This window comes from Lepidochelys kempii, chromosome 6 (genome assembly GCF_965140265.1).
Source record: "Lepidochelys kempii isolate rLepKem1 chromosome 6, rLepKem1.hap2, whole genome shotgun sequence".
NCBI classification, from domain to species: Eukaryota; Metazoa; Chordata; order Testudines; family Cheloniidae; genus Lepidochelys; species Lepidochelys kempii.
This window is the reverse complement of record NC_133261.1, coordinates 51774486-51796403: the sequence shown is the minus strand read 5'-3', so window position 1 is coordinate 51796403 and position 21918 is coordinate 51774486. Positions and strand designations below refer to the sequence as shown.

Sequence of the window (21918 nt, the reverse complement as noted above, 5' to 3'; positions counted from 1 at the left end):
GGGAGGAGGACAAGCCCCCCGGGCCTGCTGCTCAGGAGGTATAGCCAGGATAAGCCCTCCCTCCCCTCCCTCCTCGGAGTCAATGCGAGTCACCTGCGGGGTGGGGGCACTGTCATGTTCCTCCTCCAGTGCTGCAGCTGCCTTAGCCTGCCCCCAGTATCGCTCCCTTGTAGCAGCCAGGGGCCAGTGAGAGAGCGCAGTGCAGAGATAGCTACCCGCTGCCCAGGACAGGCAGGGACGCGTGGGGGCAGCAGGTGGGGCCGGAGGCGAGACCCAGCCCTGAACATTGGTAGAGCCAGCCCCCCCCACCCCCCTGCCCTGAATTTGCTGGAGCCCAGGCGCCAGGGGCCCATATAACTTGCCATCCCTGGCAACTTGCCCCAGGCCCTGCTCCCCTGACGCTGGCTCTGTGCTCAGGGCTTTACTCGTGTCCTTCCACGTAGGACTTTGCTCTCGGGCACCTGGGGCTTGGGTTGTGTCCACTGGCCCCACACCTGCCTACACCCTGTGCTCCCAGACCTCTGCTTCAGGGCCCCATGCCTGGTCCTATGGCAGGGGTTCTGCTCCTGGCTCCATACCTGCCCCTAGCTATGGCCACAGCCTCAGCCCCCTTACCCCTGTCCGGGTCCCCCGCTCTGAGAGACAGTCAATAGGCGCCAACTCTGTGGGTGCTCTGGGGCTGGAATACGCATGGGGAAACCCACTGGTAGCCAAACTCCCCTCACCCCCCCCCGTCCCACCTCCTCCTCCCCTGAGCATGCCTTGTCCCCACTTCTCTGCCTACCTCCCAGCCCTTCCTCCCAGCCGCAGCCAGACAGCTGTTTGGCACCCTGCTGGGGGGGGAGGAGGAGCTGGAACCTGGTGGGCTCGGGGAGGAGGCGGGGCCGGGGTGGGGATTTGGGGAAGGGGTTGGAATGGGGGCAGAGTTGGGGCGGGGGTGGAGCCGGGGGCCGTGTGGGTGTCAAGCACCCAGGGGAAAGCGGGGAAGTGGGTGCCTAGAACCAAAAATGTTCCAGCACCACTGCTTCCTGGCTAATGGGACTGAGTGCGACCAAATAAAAGCAGGTAGCGACAACTCTCATCAATGTCCGCATGACGGAAGAAGTTGCTGAGCATCAGGAACGGGACCCCTAACGCAGCCCTATTCTAAACACTGGCTAATGTTGACGTTGACTAATGTTATGCTGGGATACTGGACTCAGTGTTGCGGAAGGGTACAGGGCACTGTGTGGTCAACTTTTAATTCTGTGTTTAAAGAAGTTTTGAGCAAGTAATTGTTCTAGTTTTTTGCCCAGCAAATTCCAATTTATGGGATTCCACTACTTTTCTTGGGGTGCTTTCCCTTAGCCTATCTAATTTACTATCAGCGTAAATTTTTATAGCTTAATTTCATCCTATTACTTGTAGTTATATCCTTGTGTACTAGGCTACATCTCCAGCCTTGATGTCTACACTTGTAGATGGCTAACTTGTTCATTATGTTGAATGGCTCTCAACCTTTCCAGACTATACCCCTTTCAGGATTCTGATTTGTCTTGCATACCCCCAAGTTTCACCTCACTTAAAAACTAGTTGCTTACACAGTCAGACATAAAAATAAAATTTTTTTTACCATATAATTATAAATTGGAATATAAATATTGTACTTACATCTCCTTGTGTAGTGTAGATAGAGCAGTATAAACATTTCATTCTGTATGAAATGTTAGTTTGTACTGACTTTGCTCGTGCTTTTTATGTAGCCTGTTAAAATAGGCAAATATCTAGGTGAGTTGATGTACCCCCTGGACACCTCTGGCTCTGTGTAACCTTAGGGATACCTGTACCCTTGATTGAGAACCACTCCATTATATCCTCTACAGGAATCTCTCAACCGTTAGGATTTCCCCCCTCACCTTTAAGATGTACTAACATCATCTATGAACTTCGTGTATTTGCTGTTCACTTTTTCGGCTCCTTAACCAAGATGCTGAATGTGAGTAAATGGAATAGTCCCAGGGCAGAGCAGGAGCTTCTAGAAGGGCTCCAACCCCAGCCCAAAGTCAAAATACCACTTCTCGAGGGCAGGTGCAAATTACAAGAGGCAGAGGAGGTGAAAAAAATATTCCCTAAGACTCATTGACAGCTTGGAAATAGGTGGCAAGGATTGAGGAAACCACATAAAGGGATCAGAACTACTCACTGAACCAAATAGCGGCTTACCCTGTTTGTTTAGTGTAGAGGGGGAAAGATAACCTCGCTTAAATAACATAAACACACGACTCTACTTAGCAAGCTCTAATGCAAACCATTACAAAAGAAAGGGAGAGCACAGGTCCTGATCGAACACACTGCGGAGTGACTTACCATGCGACGCGAGTGTGGGGAACTAAAGGGTGGGCTTTCTGCTCCTCTCCCTCTCATCTCACTTTCCCCATGTCAGAACAAAAGCCAACAGGGAAGCTGAGTGCTGCTGACGGAGCTAGAAGGGGCTGGCTTGGGAGAGCTTTCTCCAGCAGACGTGAATCTAGCAGGGAGGCAGAGTGAGCGGGGAGCTGGACAGGTGCAAGCTCAGAGCAGGTAGGAGGCTATTGGAGCGTACTGTAGTGCGGAGGAACTGCGGAGACCAGCGCTCTCAGGAGATGCATGCCGGCTAGAGGGCTGGATTGCGGGATGGGGGTAGGGGGTTGCTGCATCAACCCACAAGATCTGCTCTCCTTATTCCCCTCTGCCACCGGGGGCATGGATTGCTCTCCCCCCAGTGCAGAGGAAGAGGCTGTTTTACTGCTGGAGCAGAGCCTCCCCCTCCCTTGTCCCTTTTGCTGCTGAGCCGGCAACCTGCCCATATTTATTCCCCGCTTCTGGAGGGCCTAAGCCCCCTTTCCAAGGGAGGGATAGATTGCGGACTCCTCCCTCCCCTCAGCCGCCCCCGCTCTGCAGAGGGGTGAGGCGGGTGCAGAAGGGAGGCTGGAGGCGGTGGGGAGGTGCAGCGCGCGTGCCGCAGAGGCGCTGCGGCGGGGAGGACCTGCCTCCCGCTCGGGTCTGTGGCTAACCGGGGCTGCGGAGGGGCGCCTTGGGCCTGCGCGGGGAACAAGGGCCCTTGAAGAAAGTTCTCTGTGGGGAGGGGCTGAAGAGAGAGACCCGCACGGGGGAAAAGCTACCTCCGCTGCAGGGGAGCGGACATGGAGCCTGGCTCCCTGCCTCATCCACCTCCCTTCAAGCTAGCCACACTTTCCCTGAACTTCACCCTCATTCCACTGTCCCCCCTGTTCCCCACCCAGCCCCTCTGTCACCCCACTTCCTCCTCCCCCAGCCCCTTCCCTCACCTTCACCCTCATTCCACTGTCCCCCCTGTTCCCCACCCAGCCCCTCTGTCACCCACCTTGCTCCTCCCCCAGCCCCTTCCCTCACCTTCACCCTCATTCCACTGTCCCCCCTGTTCCCCACCCAGCCCCTCTGTCACCCACCTTGCTCCTCCCCCAGCCCCTTCCCTCACCTTCACCCTCATTCCACTGTCCTCCCTGTTCCCCACCCAGCCCCTCTGTCACCCCACTTCCTCCTCCCCCAGCCCCTTCCCTCACCTTCACCCTCATTCCACTGTCCCCCCTGTTCCCCACCCAGCCCCTCTGTCACCCACCTTGCTCCTCCCCCAGCCCCTTCCCTCATCTTCACCCTCATTCCACTGTCCCCCCTGTTCCCCACCCAGCCCCTCTGTCACCCACCTTGCTCCTCCCCCAGCCCCTTCCCTCATCTTCACCCTCATTCCACTGTCCTCCCTGTTCCCCACCCAGCCCCTCTGTCACCCCACTTCCTCCTCCCCCAGCCCCTTCCCTCACCTTCACCCTCATTCCACTGTCCCCCCTGTTCCCCACCCAGCCCCTCTGTCACCCACCTTGCTCCTCCCCCAGCCCCTTCCCTCATCTTCACCCTCATTCCACTGTCCCCCCTGTTCCCCACCCAGCCCCTCTGTCACCCACCTTGCTCCTCCCCCAGCCCCTTCCCTCACCTTCACCCTCATTCCACTGTTCTCCCTTCTCCTCCACCCCTTCCCAATCCATCACCCCATCTCCTCTCTCATCTTCACACTCATTTCAGTGCCTTTTCTGTCCCATTCTACAGTCTCTCTTCTGAGGCATAAAGGAGCGATTCAGACACAGTTGTACGCGATTTGGGGTCCCCTTGAACTGACAGAGGGGGAGATACTCCCAGTGCTTAATTTGTAATTAAATTTTTTTACATTCATAACTGATGCAGCAAGCCCAGAGGTGCCAGGGCTATGGATAGAGCCCTGCGCGGAAACCAGATTTATATGTGCGGATATAAAGTGGATATCTGAGAAGCTGCAGGGCTCGACCAGGAACGGCAGGTGAAAGCAGCCGCACTCAGGCTGCCACTCACAGGAGCCAGTGACCTGCATAGGCAGCTCCTCTGGTGTGGCTCTACTGCCCCCAGCCCCGCCCACTGGAGTGAGTACCAGGCTCAGCGGCTTGCACACTCCTGGACTAGCACAACCAGGGACAGCTGTTGCTGAGCCTAGTGCCCCAGTGGGCAGGGCTGGGAGTGGTAAAGCCATGCCAGAGGAGCTGCCTGCGCAGGGTGCTGGCTCCTGGACGCGGTGGCCTGATGTGAGGCTGCTTTTGCCACTGCTGTTCCCAGAAGAGTCCTGTTGTTCCTCAGATATCTGCTTTATAACTGCAGATATCTGCATCTGTGGATATAAAGCGGGTATCCGCACAGGGCTCTTTAGCTATTAACTGCCAAGTCTACAGGTGCTGGAGATCAGCCTTGGCAAGCCATGGCAGAAATTAAGCACTGGGTACTCCCACTCTTGATGTCGTACAAATTGTGGGTCATGCCCCCCCTTCCCCACTATGGGGATATGGAGGAACTTCCAGGGGGCATGGTGGGGTGCAGGCCAGGCGGGGAGGGAGCACTACCCAGCCCTGTTCTACCCGCAGCTCAGCTCCCTGCCACTCGGCTCCACTCCTGGCCTCTACCCCCAGCCTAAGCCTCTGACGGGGCTCCGCTCCTGGTCCTGGCGCAAGACTCAACCCCAGTTGTGGCCCCATTAGCCCCGGAGCCACAGCCCTGCTCCTGGCCCCAGCTCCCGGGGGGTGTGGACGTGGGTAAGGGGCGGGGCCTGACCCTGAAGTCTGGGGATCACTGAAGTAGTAGGAGGGGTTGGCTGGATTGTGGGTGGGTATTTATGGCTGAGCAGGGCTCTCTCAAGTTATTCTTGTGGTAGGAGGGAGAACAATCTGAGTCCCACCATTGGGTCTCTTACTCCATATTTTCCTGCCTGACACCGATGAAGCATTGGCTCAGTGCTGCACTGTGCTACGTCTCTGTAGAATCTGGCCTATCTCTGAGCTGAGCAGTGAGAAGGCAGCGTCAGCAGCACTATGGCACTGTGACGGGGTCTGGTGTGGTAAAAAAGCGAATTAATTTCTTTGGGACTTTGGGTTTCCCTGATACTGTTCCCACTGTGCTAATGGTCTTGCCAGTTTCCTGGCAGAGCCATGATTTTCTGGAAGGTGGTGGTGGCGGGGGGGGGGGGGTTAGGCTTAAAGGAAAATATTCCCAGACTATGACAGACAACGCAGAAGCTCGTTACTTTTCCCCAGATACTTATGACAAATGGCAGATGAAGCTGTTGGCACAAAGGGAGCAGAAACCATGTCCCCTCTGTGGGAGGAAAAAGGCTAATATGCATTGTCCCCTGGGTGTCTTCAGGTAGCCTATGGTTCACAGGCAGCTGGTACAAGTTAGAGCAGCCATGAGACTGCTCTCATCTGGGCCTGCTCTCATCTGGGCTGCGGCAGAGACACATGGAATCCTAATTAGTTGCTGGTTCTCAGCTTATGATCTTTATCTATATATGTGTGTGTTCCATTCTCCCTGACCTGCACTGCCTTGGGAAGCTGTGTGTGGAGGGGAGCAGTCCTTCACTATGCACTTTCTTAGGCTCAGGCTCAGACTCAGCCAGTCAAGCTCCTGTATTGCCATCCTTGGGGCTCCCACAGCCCAGAAGGTAAGTCCTTTACCTCCTTGCTGTAGTGATGAGACTGAGTCAAACATTTCAGTTAAAAAAAATCACAGTGTGCACTGAGGGAACAGCTCTTCATTTATCAGATACAGCATTTTCTTGATAGGTACTCTTGAGGGCCACAATTTAGAGCTCTGTGAGTGACAGATGGCAGCCACTGATATAAAAAAAGGGAGGGTCATGCTGCTGCTGAGAAGAATGCTCAGAGCTATCAGTTTCTCTATGGTCAAACTGGGGGAGCTTGTAATCTAGGACTTTTTCTTTTGGGAGGTGTTTCTTCTCTCTCTTCCCCCACTCTCCTCAGCAAGTTTGAATCATTCTTCTTACAGAAATTATTGTGCTGAAAGACAGGTCCTTTGATTTTTTTCAGGATACCTATCTGAAAACCTTCTTAGGGCTTGGCACTGTATGCAGACAAACAAACAGGGACCAGTCAGTGATCGGCTGCTTTAAATAGAAAACCTAGTGTAGTTATTGTGGCCCTAAGAACGCCTTGATGCCAACTGGAAAAGGGTTTACTGTTCTGTAACAGCAACTCTTATCGGGCTTGACAAACTCACTACATCTAACACTTTGTTTTCATAATATTTATCTATAAAGAATGTTGTTTGAGATCTTAAAGGAAAGTCAAGATCATGCTGATTGTTCATATTATTGTGAAATGTATGTACTGATTATATTTAAGAAGACATGTATATGTACTGAAAATATATCCTTATTGTTAGTATCAAGGTGTTACTCCTCAGCAGAGGTGAAAAACTGGTTTTGGCAGACAGAGGAATGTATATTCACATGTCTGCCTAGGTTCATATGTAGAGTAAGCATTTGCATTTCAAGTCAACATGAGGATATGAAGACAACTTGCAGCCAACACATTGGAGAACAAACAATGCTGGTGGGGGGGCGGGGGGAGGGAAGGAGCTGTTCTCCTGACTCTGGGGTGAAAAGACTGAATTATGGGAAATGTAAGGAGAAGCAAAAAGCCATGTTGGTATCCATTTGCTGAGGAATTCCCTATTAGGGCATGTGGATATTCATGAAAATTTGGATCCTGGTTTTGACTGAAAACCAGCTGCTCTGTCAAAGACACTGAATCCTTGGGAGAAGATCTACTTTATTAAATAAGAATGGTAACCATTCATAAGTGTAGACCTACCACTTTATTTTATGTTTTGTTTCATGTGTAACCAGTTCTGTTTCCACTCATTATCCTTTTTCAGTATCTCTTAAATCTTAATCTTTGTGAATAAATTTATGCTTGTTTTTACTGTACATGTATTTCAGTGCTGAAATGTTATAAAGGACCTTGTATTAGTCAAGCTGTGTGTACACTGTCTCTTTGGAGGTAGCTTACTTGGCAGTTATTGTGAGTGCCAGTAGTGACTGGGACTGAATATTGCAGGGAGTGCTCCAAGGACTCAGGGGTTGGTGTACTTGGTACTAGCCTATACTGAAATGGCAAGGTCTGTGGAGCTGTGGAAGACAGTGCTTGTGCGGCCAGAGGCTGTTGGTTTCAGGGAGCTGATCCACAGCAGGCACAGACAAGACTGCTTCACACTAAGGGCAGGTAGTGGTGAGATGCCTCACAACCCTGGTTACCCCTGGGGAGCATCACGTTGGTGTAGTCATGGCAAGGATTTACACACAGTTGTCTGGTTAGCGAACAATCACAATCCAAGCACTGAAAAATTAGATTCTGAGAGATTCACAAGGGAGAAGGTTGGGAACCAAAAAAAAGGTTAGTTTATTGTTTTGTTTTGTTTGCTTATTTCGGGTAAGAGAAATACAGCAAAAGAAGGTGTAAGATGAGTAAACATAATAGACCACCGAAAGAACATGATGGCAAAGACACAGCTCTCAGTGAGACAGCCATGTAACTCTCACTGGCTGAGATGGAGATACAGACTTCGCAGAGAGCAGACCTAACCAAAAACCTAGAAATAGCAGAGAAGGAATAATAAATGGTACTGGAGGATGGAAAACGTGCAGCCCCAGAGAGAGGAAGAAGCAGTCCGCCAGAGAGCCCTGAAAGCTGAGAAGCAGAAAAGGTAGCAGAAACGACTGACCATCAGTGAGCATGGAGCTAAGAAGCAGAAGCATGAGGTGAGGGAGCATGAACCCAAGGTGCAGGAGAGATTGAAAACCCTCAAGCAGTGATCAGTCCTCCCCAAAGGTCACCCGACTGGGGCAAACTGTCCCCTACATACAGAGAAACAGATGGTGTTGAAAAATATCTCACCACTTTTGAAAGAATTTGCAAATTGCATAAGATTCCAAAAGATAAGAGGGTTCTCCTGCTTATCTCAGAGCTCTCAGGAGAAGTGTTGCATATGTTTAGTGAGATGGAGATGGGAGATGCTTTGAAATATGATGGATTTTCAAAAACTGTGTTGCAAAGTTTCAAATCACCCTTGAAGTGTATTAAAATTCAGGAATCTCAAAAAGCATAAGATGAATCCTAGCGAATATGTGTATAAAATATGTGATTCAGTGAAAAAAGTGGGCAAAAGGGAAAAGCGGTAGAGAATTGTGACCCGTTATTTGACCTCTTTGCAAAGGAACATTTCCTGAATATATGCTCAAAAAAATCAAGGTGCCCATTTGGGATAAATCCCTTAGCACGGAACAAGAGGCAGCAAATTTTGCTTTTTCCTATGTACAAGCCAGAGCATCCAGTGAATGCAAACCCCAGAGAGAAGATCAGAAGCCCAGGGTAAAGAGAGAGAGTCTCTGTCTTATCCCTGACAAAAGCAAGGGTGGTGGAGAGTCCCCACAACTGATCCCCTCTGGGTAATCATAATTACAGGCCTCAATCACAGGAGGACAGTCCAAGAAAGTGTTACTCATATGGCTGCACTAAGCACATGAGAAAAGATTGCCCTAAGCCAGGGGAATCCAAATACAAACCCCTGTCACTCCAAGTTAATGCACCTGCTGCCTTAGACTTGGGAACCAGGAGGCTCCCTGAAGGGGCCCCAGTGAATTTTGTAAGGTCTGATCCATTGGAGATTGTTAAAGAGTTTATTGAAGATGCCAAGGCTAATGGCAAATCTACCAAGGCTGGTGAGCTACTGGTGCCCAGATTTCTCTGGTCAGAACAAATCTGGTTAGGGAAGCTGGTATGCTCCCTGGAAAAAATGTAAGACTCCTTGCATTAGGAAAATTTGAAATTACTGTGCCTTGAGCTTAAATAGAACAGGAATGGGAAGATATACAAGGTACTCTAAATGTTGGCATACTGGATAGCATTGCAGCAGATGTGTTGATTGGACACAGACAACATATCATTACCAAAGTACTATGGACTGTGTTAATGTAATAACCCTAGCAAAAAGGAATATAGCTCTTGTCTCAGAAGTGAACTGTGAGGGTAAAAAAGCAGCTGTGGGGAAGGGGAAATCTCCTGCCCCTATTCAGCAGAAAATAGCAGTGTCTCTCTTGGAATGAGGTGGAAGGAGTCCCTCCCTACACCCGAGACAGCTATTAGGGCTATCAGAAGCCAGGAATTCACAACAGAGCAGAAAATAGACCCCTCCTTAGAGAGTTTAAGGGAAATCATTCTAAAATGACTTGTCCAGGGTCAAACAGTGAGTCACTGGCAGTGCAGAGGCTATCACCAAAGGGTACTGATTACCAGTTCTCTACTTTCACCATATTTAAAAGCATAATTTCTTTGTCAAGCTACTGATTTTTTCCTGTTGTGACTTTGACTAAGAAGCTTGTGACACTATATGCAAAGCTTGTATTGAATATGCTCTTGCTGCAGCCACTTGACAACATACTTAAGAAGGAATAAATGAACAGATTTGTCAGATGTCCTGTTTGTTTGTGTGTTTTGGTTTTTTTTGCTACGGAGAGAGAACATCTACTAAGGGCATGGCTACACTTTCAGATGTAGAGAGATGGGAGTTAAACCAGCCTTCGGAGACCACAGCAGTGTTTACACTGTCAGCTGCAAGCGCACTGGCATGGCCACATTAGCAGCTCTTGCAACGCCACAAAGAGCAGTGCATTGTGGTAGCTATCCCAGTGTGCAAGTGGCTGTAACATGCTTTTCAAATGGGATGGGGGGTGGAGAGTGACAGGGAGTGTGCTGTGTGTATGTGCGGGGAGAGACAGTGTGTTTTGAGGGGCAGAGAGTAAGTTCAGACAGCAGCAGACCTCCTCCCCCCCCACACACACTCAAACAGCAGCATTCCACACTAATGGTTTGCTTTGTCCCGGAGCAGATAAGCATTCTGGCTGTCAGAAACGGAGCTTTGAAAGGGGTATCCACATGCCTGCAGCAGAGTTCAAAACAATGAGAAGAGTGGCCACTTGGCTTCAGGGGATTCTGAGACGTTTCTGAAGGCTAATCACAGCACCATAATGCAACACCTCGTCCACACTGATGCGGGCCTTTCAGCGGGGGCGCAGCAAGCTTTATACTTCTCGTGGAGGTGGATTACCAGAAGTGCTCCAGCTGCAGAGTCCAGGTGCTCTACATGCCTTGCAGTGTGGACATCTCAGGAGCTAGGGTGCCTGGGGCTGCCTTAAAGCGCTCTAACTTGCAAGTGTAGCCAAGCCCTAAATCCAAGTAGTTGGAATTTTTTAGTGAAATGGATAGTTTTCCAGTATCTTTGCTTTAATTTTGTAGAGCAGCTGCTGATGGCAGACTTTCAGAACGCACTAACAAAGGTGCTTCTGTACAAAATGATCTTTCAATTTTGCGTTTTGTGAAATAACGTATATGGCATTTTAGTGGGTTTTTTAAAATGTATTTACATTTTTTAGAAAATGGAAAAATAAAATGCTGCTTAGTTTTTACTGCAAGACTGTGATTTTAGTACAGTATTGCTGTCTGGAAAGGAAGTGCATGGTTATGTATCACTTGGCACAGTGTTTGTTGCAACAGTTTGAAATAAGCCCTTGTTTTTCTTTTCTCCTGATTATATTGTCTTCTGTGCCTTTTTTTTTCTGCTTTTAAGATTTGTGACTCATGCATAATTTTTGACCAATGATTTAGATTTAGAAAACTCTTTTTTTTTTGGCTTCTTCTCTATGGCAGTGATTTCTGAAACTGAGACCTAGGAGAACAAGGGAGGTTAGTGTTTTGTGACATGTTGCTATCCTCAATAGATATTCAAGATCAAGAGAGTCTTTTCAAAGTCAATTCTTCCAGCTCAAAAATAATGCATGGCTGGCTTTGATAGATTACATCTGACATTTTCAAAGAAACGCTATCTTTGTGGTTTTTATGCGTTCCCTCTTAGAGGGGAACAGATTCTACTGCACATTTTTAGGGAAGCTCAACATTGTTTTGTTTGTTTTTGTGTTTGATTGTTTTACTGAATTTATTGTAGTGTACAGTTCCTAGTACACCTGTGGAACTGACTGGCACCAGACCGTTGACGGCAAAAGTTTAGTAGGATTCCAAAAAGACATTTATTTAATATATGTAAGAAGCATATCTACAATTGTACTAGATATGATAGCTTTATAAGGGCTACAAACCCTCCACATTTTAGACTTAAGCCAGCCACCAGCTCCATGGGTTTAGGAAGAAATTTCCTCTGAAATAGGCTATTACATAATTGTATTCATAAAACGGTCTTTTCATAGACATGTGGTATTGGCTGCTGTCTAGCATCCTGTTTCTGAACAAATAGATCTCTGAACTAATCTGATATAGGAGCTGCTATGTAACATAACTAAATATTACATACTATATCTAAATCCTAGAACTTTTGTAGCTCGATCTATGGACTGTGTATTAATTATATTGATTACTTAAGAAACTCTGAGGTTTGAGAGGTTCTTGTCCAAAGATCAGGCCCCATATTATTAAAATTACTGTTTAGTTGGGAACCCCGATGCAACACTCACACTTTAGGAGCCTTTCTGTATTTACAATAGTTTATTAATACATTTCGCAAAGTCATAAACACTATAACCCAGTATGGTAGATAGAGGTAATATAGAATGTACATCTGAACATCCATATACTCACACTGTCCCTTGCAAAACAACAGGAAATGTAGGCCATTATCTTCCTCATCACCATCACCTTCCTCATGATCACCACTGGCCATCATTCAAGGGCTACATCTGTTTCCCCCCGTACAAAGGCTGGGATACAACTTTTATAATACGTTACGCTGACACCACTTTGTCTAATGTATATTCAGTAGGTTTCTCCCCTCTTTATTTGTATTTCCTCACCCTACTAATGTTGGAGTGCCCTTCTCCTAAAGGTTAGTATATTAATGATCCCAACTTATTATCATATATGTCAGTTCATTGCCATGGCACTCTTGTGATCAGACATCTGCAGATGTGTCTATCCTAAAATATCCAAAAGCTGATGTTAGCTCATGTTCCTGGGGTTGTTATGGACAAACTTCCCCTTAACACCCTATTCCCAGTTCCCCAAAACTTAGGCGTGACCACTGGGACATTTATCTATGCCAAAGTTCATAGGCCTCAAGCCTTATGTGAACTGCTGAAGCCAATATCTTACAGGATACAGGCCTGTAGGTTCCTTGCATTACTGCTGAATAAAATAAGTGCTAATACTAGCTATGTGGACTACACTTTCAATCAAGTGCCTTGCATAATGACAGGTTTCAGAGTAGCAGCCGTGTTAGTCTGTATCCGCAAAAAGAAAAGGAGTACTTGTGGGAACTTAGACTAACCAATTTATTTGAGCATAAGCTGATATATGCATTTCCACTGCATGCATTCCAATGAAGTCAGCTGTAGCTCACGAAAGCTTATGCTCAAATAAATTTGTTAGTCTCTAAGGTGCCACAAGTCCTCCTTTTCTTTTTACTTTCAATCAAGAGAATTATACGTCCACTTAAATTATTAAATGCAAAAAATCTGCATTAATGCAACTTTTATGTTGCAGTTTCAAATCACAAAAAGTCACAAAATCCAAAATTAAGATTACAGTAGAGACATTACCTTGGCCACACTGTATTTCATTTTCTGTAGTCTTTATGGTACGTAATTTATGATTTATATATGTGTCCCGCAAAACAGGAATAGAAAACAGTGTATGTGTAGTATGGCCTAGATACTGATACTGGAACCTTGCCTTTTTACTTTCTCACATTGTATTTTTTTTAACTGTGCAGTCTTAATATTGCACAAATGCATTTTTTTAATTTAATTTTTTTGTGTGTGTAAATATCCTTAGTGTGTACAGTAGGAATCTATTTACAAGACTTTAATTAAGCACTCACTCAAATGGAGGGAGTTTGACAATCTTCTTGTAGGAGGGATGAAAAGACATGGAGGGTCATAAAATATACGATTCTAATTGCAAAATTATGTCTCTGGTTTGCCCTTTGCAGATGCCTGGATATACTGTGCCAAGTTCATCCGTGTTATAACTCCATTGGTTTTGGCAAAGTTTCCTCAGGGATAGATTTGTGCAGCTGCCCCCAGATTCCCACTTTTGTTTTTTGGGTATTGTACTGAGCTTTAAAAGCCTGTTTATGAAATTGTGCCTTTAGAAAAGATGATATATGCTCCTAAAGAAGTGCCTGGGCTTCTGCTCTGTGACTTTGGCTGTTCAAGTATAACAGCTTGAGACAAAGAGGTAGGGAGAGTTGTGCTACAAAAAGGAATTGCATTATGCTCCAACAGAAAAGTCTAGTATGGGTTGGGTGGGCTATTAAGCATAGAAAAATAAACAAAAAATAGAAAACACAGAGAACAGAAATCAGTAAATCAAGCATGTCTGTGAGCTGCCTCATGGTGACACTGTGATCTAGTGTTCCTTTCCTAGATAGCTGCCACATCCATATGTAGTATCCAATAATTCTTTGCAGATGCGATATCTTAAGTACTTTGCAAACATTAAGGAACTTGTCCAAAGCCTTCTGATATCAATAAGCTTTGTATCAAATACCAGTGAATTACCCTTCATTACGTCCCTTCTGTAAGGTAGGTGAGTATTATCCCCATTTGACAGATGAGGAAACCTGAGCACATAGAAGTTATGTGATTTACCCAATGCCATAGAAATAGTCTGTTGGGATCAAGATTAGAATTTGGGAGTTCCTGACTCCTGATGCATGTGTTCAGACTACTAGACCTTACTCTTTTTTAATCAAAACTTTTTCTGGTTTTAAATATTATAAACTAAGGTACATGTAACCATTTTTCATTTATTCTTGCTTCCAGATTCTGGAAGAAACATGAACAAAATAAATTGTATCCTGTTCACTGTCTTCATTGTTCTGATTGCTTATTGCAGTTCTGGTAAGTGTCCTGGAGGTTCTGCGTTAACACTTTTCTTACATACATACCAATGTCACATTAAACAGGTGCACAGTGTGGTCATGGATAGAATTTGTCATTATAGACACAAACTGCGGGGGAAGCAGTGCAGTTTATATAAATGTACAGCATTTCAGTGTCACTTTCTGCGGTGAGGGCAGGTTCAGGGGTGGAGGTAGATTTCTGTAACAGAATGTTTTCAAGCTGAAGCAAGAATGCAGGCATACAGTGAACGTCCCATAGCAGTATAGGAACAAAATATTCTGTTTCATTGATATAGTATCAGCAGAAGGTAGCCAGGGGACAAAGGGATAAAAACTGGAAATATTTAGTAGAAGCAGATTTAAAATTTTCATAGGATAAGTTTTCAGATGTGTAGACAACTACAATGTTGCCATCAGGAGGATGGTGTGGTAAAATTTGCTAAAGAAATCTCATGGATCATCCATTGGGGAGGTCAAGATTAAATTTTTATTTAAAAATCTTAATTGTGAATTTAAAAAATTTTAAACTTATTTTTAAAAGAGGCTTTTCATAGTTGTCTGTCTCAGTGTGTGAACTGGATATGGGTTATTTTTAAAGAGGGTAGGACTTGCACTTTTCATAGAATCATAGAATATCAGGGTTGGAAGGGACCCCAGAAGGTCATCTAGTCCAACCCCCTGCTTGAAGCAGGACCAATTCCCAGTTAAATCATCCCAGCCAGGGCTTTGTCAAGCCTGACCTTAAAAACCTCTAAGGAAGGAGATTCAACCACCTCCCTAGGTAACGCATTCCAGTGTTTCACCACCCTCTTAGTGAAAAAGTTTTTCCTAATATCCAATCTAAACCTCCCCCACTGCAACTTGAGACCATTACTCCTCGTTCTGTCATCTGCTACCATTGAGAACAGTCTAGAGCCATCCTCTTTGGAACCCCCTTTCAGGTAGTTGAAAGCAGCTATCAAATCCCCCCTCATTCTTCTCTTCTGCAGGCTAAACAATCCCAGCTCCCTCAGCCTCTCCTCATAACTCATGTGTTCCAGTCCCCTAATCATTTTTGTTGCCCTTTGCTGGACTCTCTCCAATTTATCCACATCCTTCTTGTAGTGTGGGGCCCAAAACTGGACACAGTACTCCAGATGAGGCCTCACCAATGTCGAATAGAGGGGAACGATCATGTCCCTCGATCTGCTCGCTATGCCCCTACTTATACATCCCAAAATGCCATTGGCCTTCTTGGCAACAAGGGCACACTGCTGACTCATATCCAGCTTCTCGTCCACTGTCACCCCTAGGTCCTTTTCCGCAGAACTGCTGCCTAGCCATTCGGTCCCTAGTCTGTAGCTGTGCATTGGGTTCTTCCGTCCTAAGTGCAGGACCCTGCACTTATCCTTATTGAACCTCATCAGATTTCTTTTGGCCCAATCCTCCAATTTGTCTAGGTCCTTCTGTATCCTATCCCTCCCCTCCAGCGTATCTACCACTCCTCCCAGTTTAGTATCATCCGCAAATTTGCTGAGAGTGCAATCCACACCATCCTCCAGATCATTTATGAAGATATTGAACAAAACCGGCCCCAGGACCGACCCTTGGGGCACTCCACTTGATACTGGCTGCCAACTAGACATGGAGCCATTGATCACTTTTCCTGCTCCAGTCTTCCTGGCCCTTCCCATCCTTTTCCTTCTTGCTTGATTTTCTCTCTTTTCCTTTGACAGCTTATGGAAAGGAAATTTGGGTTTTGGCTTTTGTTTTGTTTTGTCCCCCAAGAAGGATTTGGGGGTGGGGAGGGAGCAGCGGGTCACATGGTACCTGTGAGGAGGATGGCTGCCCAGTCTCAGACCTCCTCACTCAAAACATATCAATTCATCTTTAATCCTTACTTTCCTGGAAAACTGGCAATAAGTTTCTGTCTTAAAGTTTAAATTAATCCCATGGATAAATTTCAAACTGTTGAATATGGATGCCAATGGAGAAATGAGAGACAACAAAAGACCTAGGCCTGAATCACTTAAGCAACTGAAAGGAGAGACTACACGGCCAGGACCCAGCAGGACCTAGCCTAGAATATTACAGCACTGAAAGAATTCCTCACAGACAGACTGGATTCAATCTCAAAAGATTTTCGTGGCCTCTGTAAAGATACACGTGATGTAAAACCCCATATAACTCACATGGAAAATGAGCTACAAAAAACTGCCATTGAAACCAGGGAAATTAAAGAAGGAACTTTCTCCTTAAAGCTTAGACTAGAGAAACTGGAAGAAAAATAGGATGTCTAAGTTCTGGTCTACACTAGGGGAGGGATCGATCTAAGTTACGCAACTTCAGCTATGTGAATAGCGTAGCTGAAGTCAACATACTTAGATCTACTTACTGCAGTGTCTTCACTGTGGTAAGTTGACAGCTGACCCTCTCCCATCAACTCCGCCTGCGCCTCTTGCCCTAGTGGAGTACCAGAGTTGACGGGAGAGTGCTTGGCGATGTGATAAATCGACCCCTGCTGGATTGATTGCTGCCCATTGATCCAGCAGGTAATGTAGACAAGCCCTACGGCTCTCACAGACACCTTTGCCTCTTGGGCATTGCTGAGGGTCTAGTGGAGAAGGATATTATCAGCTTTCTTCAGAAACTGCTCCCTGACATACTTAAATTGGATGGACAGCTGCTCCTTTTAGATACTGAAAGAGCTCATCAAAGGCCTGGTGCTAGACAATGAGAGTCTGACAAGCCCAAACCCATCATCTTTAAGCTGCTGAAGTTCAATGATAAAGTAATGTTAATGAATGGTGCCAGAAAAGCTGAAATCCTTGTGTACAAAGGCCACAGGATTTCTCTTTTTCCTGTCTTGCATGACTGTCTCATAAGCAAACTAGGGAAATATAGCCTAGCTGGAGCTACTATAAGGTGGGTGCATAACTGGTTGGAAAAGCGTTTCCAGAGAGTAGTTATCAGTGGTTCACAATTGAGCTGGAAGGGCAAATTGGTCCTGGGTCTGGTTCTGTTCAATATCTTCATAAATGATTTAGATAATGGCATTGAGAGTACACATATAAAGTTTGCAGACCACACAAACCTGGTTTCAAGTGCTTTGGAAGATAAGATTAAAATTCAAAAGGATCTGGACAAACTGAAGAAATGATCTGAGGTAACTAGGATGAAATTAAATGAAGACAAAAGCAAAGTACTCCACTTAGGAGTACAAAATGGGAAATGACTGCCTAGGAAGAAGTACTGTGGAAAGGGACCTGGAAGTTATGTTAGATCACAAGCTAAATATGAGTCAACAGTGTAACACTACTGCAAAAAAAGTGAACATCATTATGGGATGTATCAGAAGGAGTGTTGTAAGCAAGACACGAGAAGTAATTCTTCCACTCTACTCTGCACTGATAAATCTCAGCTGGAGTATTGTGTCCAGTTCTGGGCACCACATTTCAGGAAAAATATAGACAAATTGGAGAAAGTCCAGAGGAAAACAACAAAAATGATTAAAGGTCTAGAAAATATGAGGAAAGACTGAAAAAATGGGTTTGTTTAATTTGAAGAAAAGAAGACTGAGGGGGGCCATAATAGTTTTCAAGTATGTAAAAGCTTGCTGCAAGGAGGGTGAAAAATTGTTCTCGTTCACCTCTGAGGATAGGACAAGAAGTAAGGGGCTTAAATTGCAGCAAGGGAGGTTTAGGTTGGACATTCGGAAAAGCTTCCTGTCAGGGTAGGTAAGCACTGGAACAAATTGCCTAGGAAGGTTGTGGAATCTCCATCATTGGAGGTTTTTAAGAACAGGTTAGAGAAACACCTATCGGGAATGGTCTAGTTAATGTATAGTCCTGCCTTGAGTGCAGGGGACTGGACTAGATGACGTGTTGTGGTCTCTTCCAGTCCTACACTTCTATGATTTCTATATACATAATCAATTTAAGCAATTCTATCAAACTTTATATAAATCAGACAACTAATTTAACTCTAATACATTTGATTATTTTACTGAAGGCCTACCTTTTAATACCCTAAGTTAAATTTTGTTTTTAATCTGATGGGTTCGGTCACAGAGACCCCCTTGGGACTGTCACCTGACGTGCTGAATTTACCTCTGAGCCCCAAAGCTGCAGTCTTTAACCAAAAACTGCTCAGCAGGTCACCTATCTCCAGCACCCAGATACCCAGTTCCCAGTGGGATCCAAACCCCAAATAAAGCCATTTACTCTGTATAAAGCTTATACAGGGTAAACTCATAAATTGTCCACCCTCTATAACACTGATAGAAATATGCACAGTTGTTTGCTCCCCCAGGTATTAATCACTTACTCTGGGTTAATTAATAAACAAAAGTGATTTTATTAAGTATAAAAAGTAGGATTTAAGTAATAACAGACAGAACAAAGTAAGTCACCAAGCAAAATAAAGCAAAAACATGCAAGTCTAAGCCTAATACATTAAGAAACTGATACAGGTAATATCTCACACTCGGAGATGTTCCAATAAGCTTCTTTCACAAACTAGACTCCTTCCTAGTCTGGGCCCAATTCCTTCTCTTGCTGCAGTCCTTGTTAGTTCCAGCTCAGGTGGTAACTAGGGGTTTTCTCATGACTGGCAGCCCCCTTTGTCCTGTTCCACCCTCTTTTATAGCTTTGGTCCAAGGCGGGAGTCTTATCTCTCTGGATCCCCACCCCTCCTTCTAAATGGAAAAGTACCAGAACTAAGATGGATTCCAGCATCATGTGACATGGTCACATGTGCTGTGAAACCCCAGCCTCCCTTCTTCCTGGGCTGACTCACAGGAAGGCTTGCAAGTAAACAGAGCCATTTACAACCAATTGTCCTAGTCAATGGGAGCCATCAAGATTCTAAACCACCATCAATGGCCCACACTTTGCATAATTACAATAGGACCTCAGAGCCATACTTCATATTCCTAGTTTCAGATACAAGAATGATACATTCATACAAATGGGATGAACACACAAGAGACCTTTTGCATAAAGCATATTCCAGTTACATTATATTCACACTCATAAGCATATTTCCATAAAACATTATGGAGTGCAAGGTCACATATGGACAAAGCTATCACAAGAAATCAAACATGTTATAAAAATGTGAATTCTAGCAAGGCCCCTGGGATGGATGGCTTTCTGTTAGATTTCTACAAAACATTTTATAATCAGGTATCTTCTATTTTTTTCAAAGGTCTTTACTGAAACATTCCAAAAAGGAACCATGTCTCATGACATGAGAACTACTTTAATATTAAGAAGAACAAAGGTGGTTGCAACTGTGGTAACTTCCACCCCATATCTCTGTTGAACACAGATAGCACAATAATTGTAAAAATTTTAGCAACACAACTGAACACTATCATCCCATCAATTATACACACAGATCAGGTGGGTTTCATTGAAGGAAGACTGGCTGCTGATGATCCAACTTGATCCAACATCACTTGATCCAACAAGCTCAGATGTCAGATTTCCCCCACATATCACCTTATCTCTAGGTGCAGAGAAAGCCATTGATAGGATTGAATGGCCTCATCTAATGGCTGCTCTAAAAAATTTGGATTTTGACCAATATTCCTGAATTGGGTCAGTGTATTACACAACTCTCCCCTTGCTTCATTATCAACTAATGGAATTACTTCTCTCACATTTCAACTATAAAAAAACATATGACAGGACTGTCTCCTCCTGCCCCTCCTTTTTAATCTCTCTCTCGAACCGCTGGCAATGTACATAGGTCAGCACTTAGTCATTGAAGGTATGACTATAAACAGGAAAGAATACTAAACCAGTTTATATGCTGATGGCATTTTTGTACTATTGAATGTAGTTGATATTTTTTGAAAGATCTCTGGTTTTTGCATTAACTGGAATAAATCACAAACAATGGATATATCCAAAAGACCGTATTCTTCTCAGTTTCAGCATTTTGCATTTCAAATGTGCAAGGTAATCACTTATTCAGGTGTTAAATTTGTCCTAATTTTCCCAAAATTGTTTTTATAAACTATATGTTAAAAGAAATTTCCAAGGACATGGAAAAGTGGTGTCCCCTCCCTCTATCTTTATCAGGGAGAATAGAAATAGCCAAAATGAATATTTGCCCAGGAATGACTTTATCCTTAGTCTGTTACCTTTCAAGATCTTCCCCTTGCTCTTTGCTCAAATAAATAGGCTTATCATGCAACTTATATGGAATAAAAAAACAATCTTGCTTGTCACACAAGATCCTTGTTGTACCAGTATGGATAACCCGTGCCTCAGGATTAAGGCCTACTCCATGCTTAAAATGATTTCGATAGCAAAAGGATTAACAAAAATTAAAGATATAATGCAAGACGATAGACTGGCCTTCTTCAATTACATGTGTAACAAATATCGGCTACTGCTGTCTCACAGTTCCTTCTCTCCGTGGCTCTGCTCAAGGATTCAAGCAAGGATTGGGGAAAATAGGTCTGTTTCAAAGAAGGTTTCACCTGAAGCACACTTGTTATACAAAAACAAATGCACTTGAGCCAAGATTTTCAAAAAAGGATGTGTCATTATCATCTATTTTTTTCTAGTTTTAAAATGGTAACTAGAAACATTCATTTTTGTCATAGTATGAGGGGTTATAGCTGTTTTAGGGTACAGCCTAAAGATGGAATCACACACATTTGAGCAAGTCTGATATTACATTTAGCAGGAGGCAGCGATGGACAGACACATATTTGCTTCTTTGAAAAAAATCAGTAGCATATATTTCAGTGGGAACATAGAATGAGATGGGAGCAAGAAGGGTAAAGGAAAAAAGAGCATAAGAGACAACGAAGTTAATGATGTGGGAAGATGAGGGAGGTGGATGCTAATGGTTAGGATTAGGACAGATATTCTAGAATGTTGAAGATTTATGAGAACAGAGATGAGTGGGGGGGGGGGGAAGGAATAAGAAATTAGAGCATGAGATACAAGGAGGTTAATGATAGGAAGGGAGTGTACTAGCAGTCAGGATTAGGAAAAGATGTCACCAGCATGGTGTTGAAGATTTATGAGAACATGCATAGTTCACGACAGGGGAAAAAAGTAGGAAGAGAGTCAGTTCATGGAACAGAAGAGGTAAAATGATGGAAAGAAAGAAGGGTTGAGGGGTGGGGCAAGAAGCAATGAGAGGGAAAGGACAAAGAGCCTGATTAAAAGGATAAGCAGTTCTGCATCAATGTCACCAGTAAAACAAAGATGTAGGAAACTCAGGTTAATATCCCTGGGGTAGTAAAGCTTAAGGCTCAGTCTGTGCATTGCAGCAGTTGGACGCAGTCCCAATTTGCTTTATTTAAATGCAGCTGCTGTTTCCCTGAACTTGGGCTGATAAATTAAGAGACTCATAAATAATTTGCGGCCTAAGAGGCTCTTGCAGTACTTAGAGAAGAACAGTCTTTTTTTTTTTTTTTTTTTATTTGAGGATTTGAAATGGTTTGGTCTAACAGATATTGAAAAGTCCTTCATTATGAGCATTTTGAATTTGTATTAGGAAAGCTGCTGGTTCCTATGTAATGATAAAATATTATTTTTGTGTTTAGGATATGCCCTGAAGTGTTACATCTGTGCAAATAGTCCTTCATTGTGTTCAACCAATGCTACTTGCACCCATGGAGATGATAGTTGCTTA

At 44.7% G+C, this 21918-nt stretch overlaps 1 protein-coding gene across 2 annotated transcripts in view; it reads left to right on the top strand.

Annotated features, from left to right (window-relative positions):
* The window catches only part of FBXO3 (F-box protein 3), a 59834-nt gene extending 37916 nt beyond the window's left edge, over positions 1 to 21918 (top strand). The window contains exons 11-13 of one of the 2 annotated variants that reach the window (XR_012159383.1): positions 14198 to 14275; positions 19465 to 19661; positions 21830 to 21890. The gene's annotated coding sequence lies outside the window, so the exon portion shown is untranslated. Of the gene's footprint in view, positions 1 to 14197; positions 14276 to 19464; positions 19662 to 21829 lie in introns of both variants that reach the window. The other variant, XR_012159382.1, reaches the window with a different exon arrangement.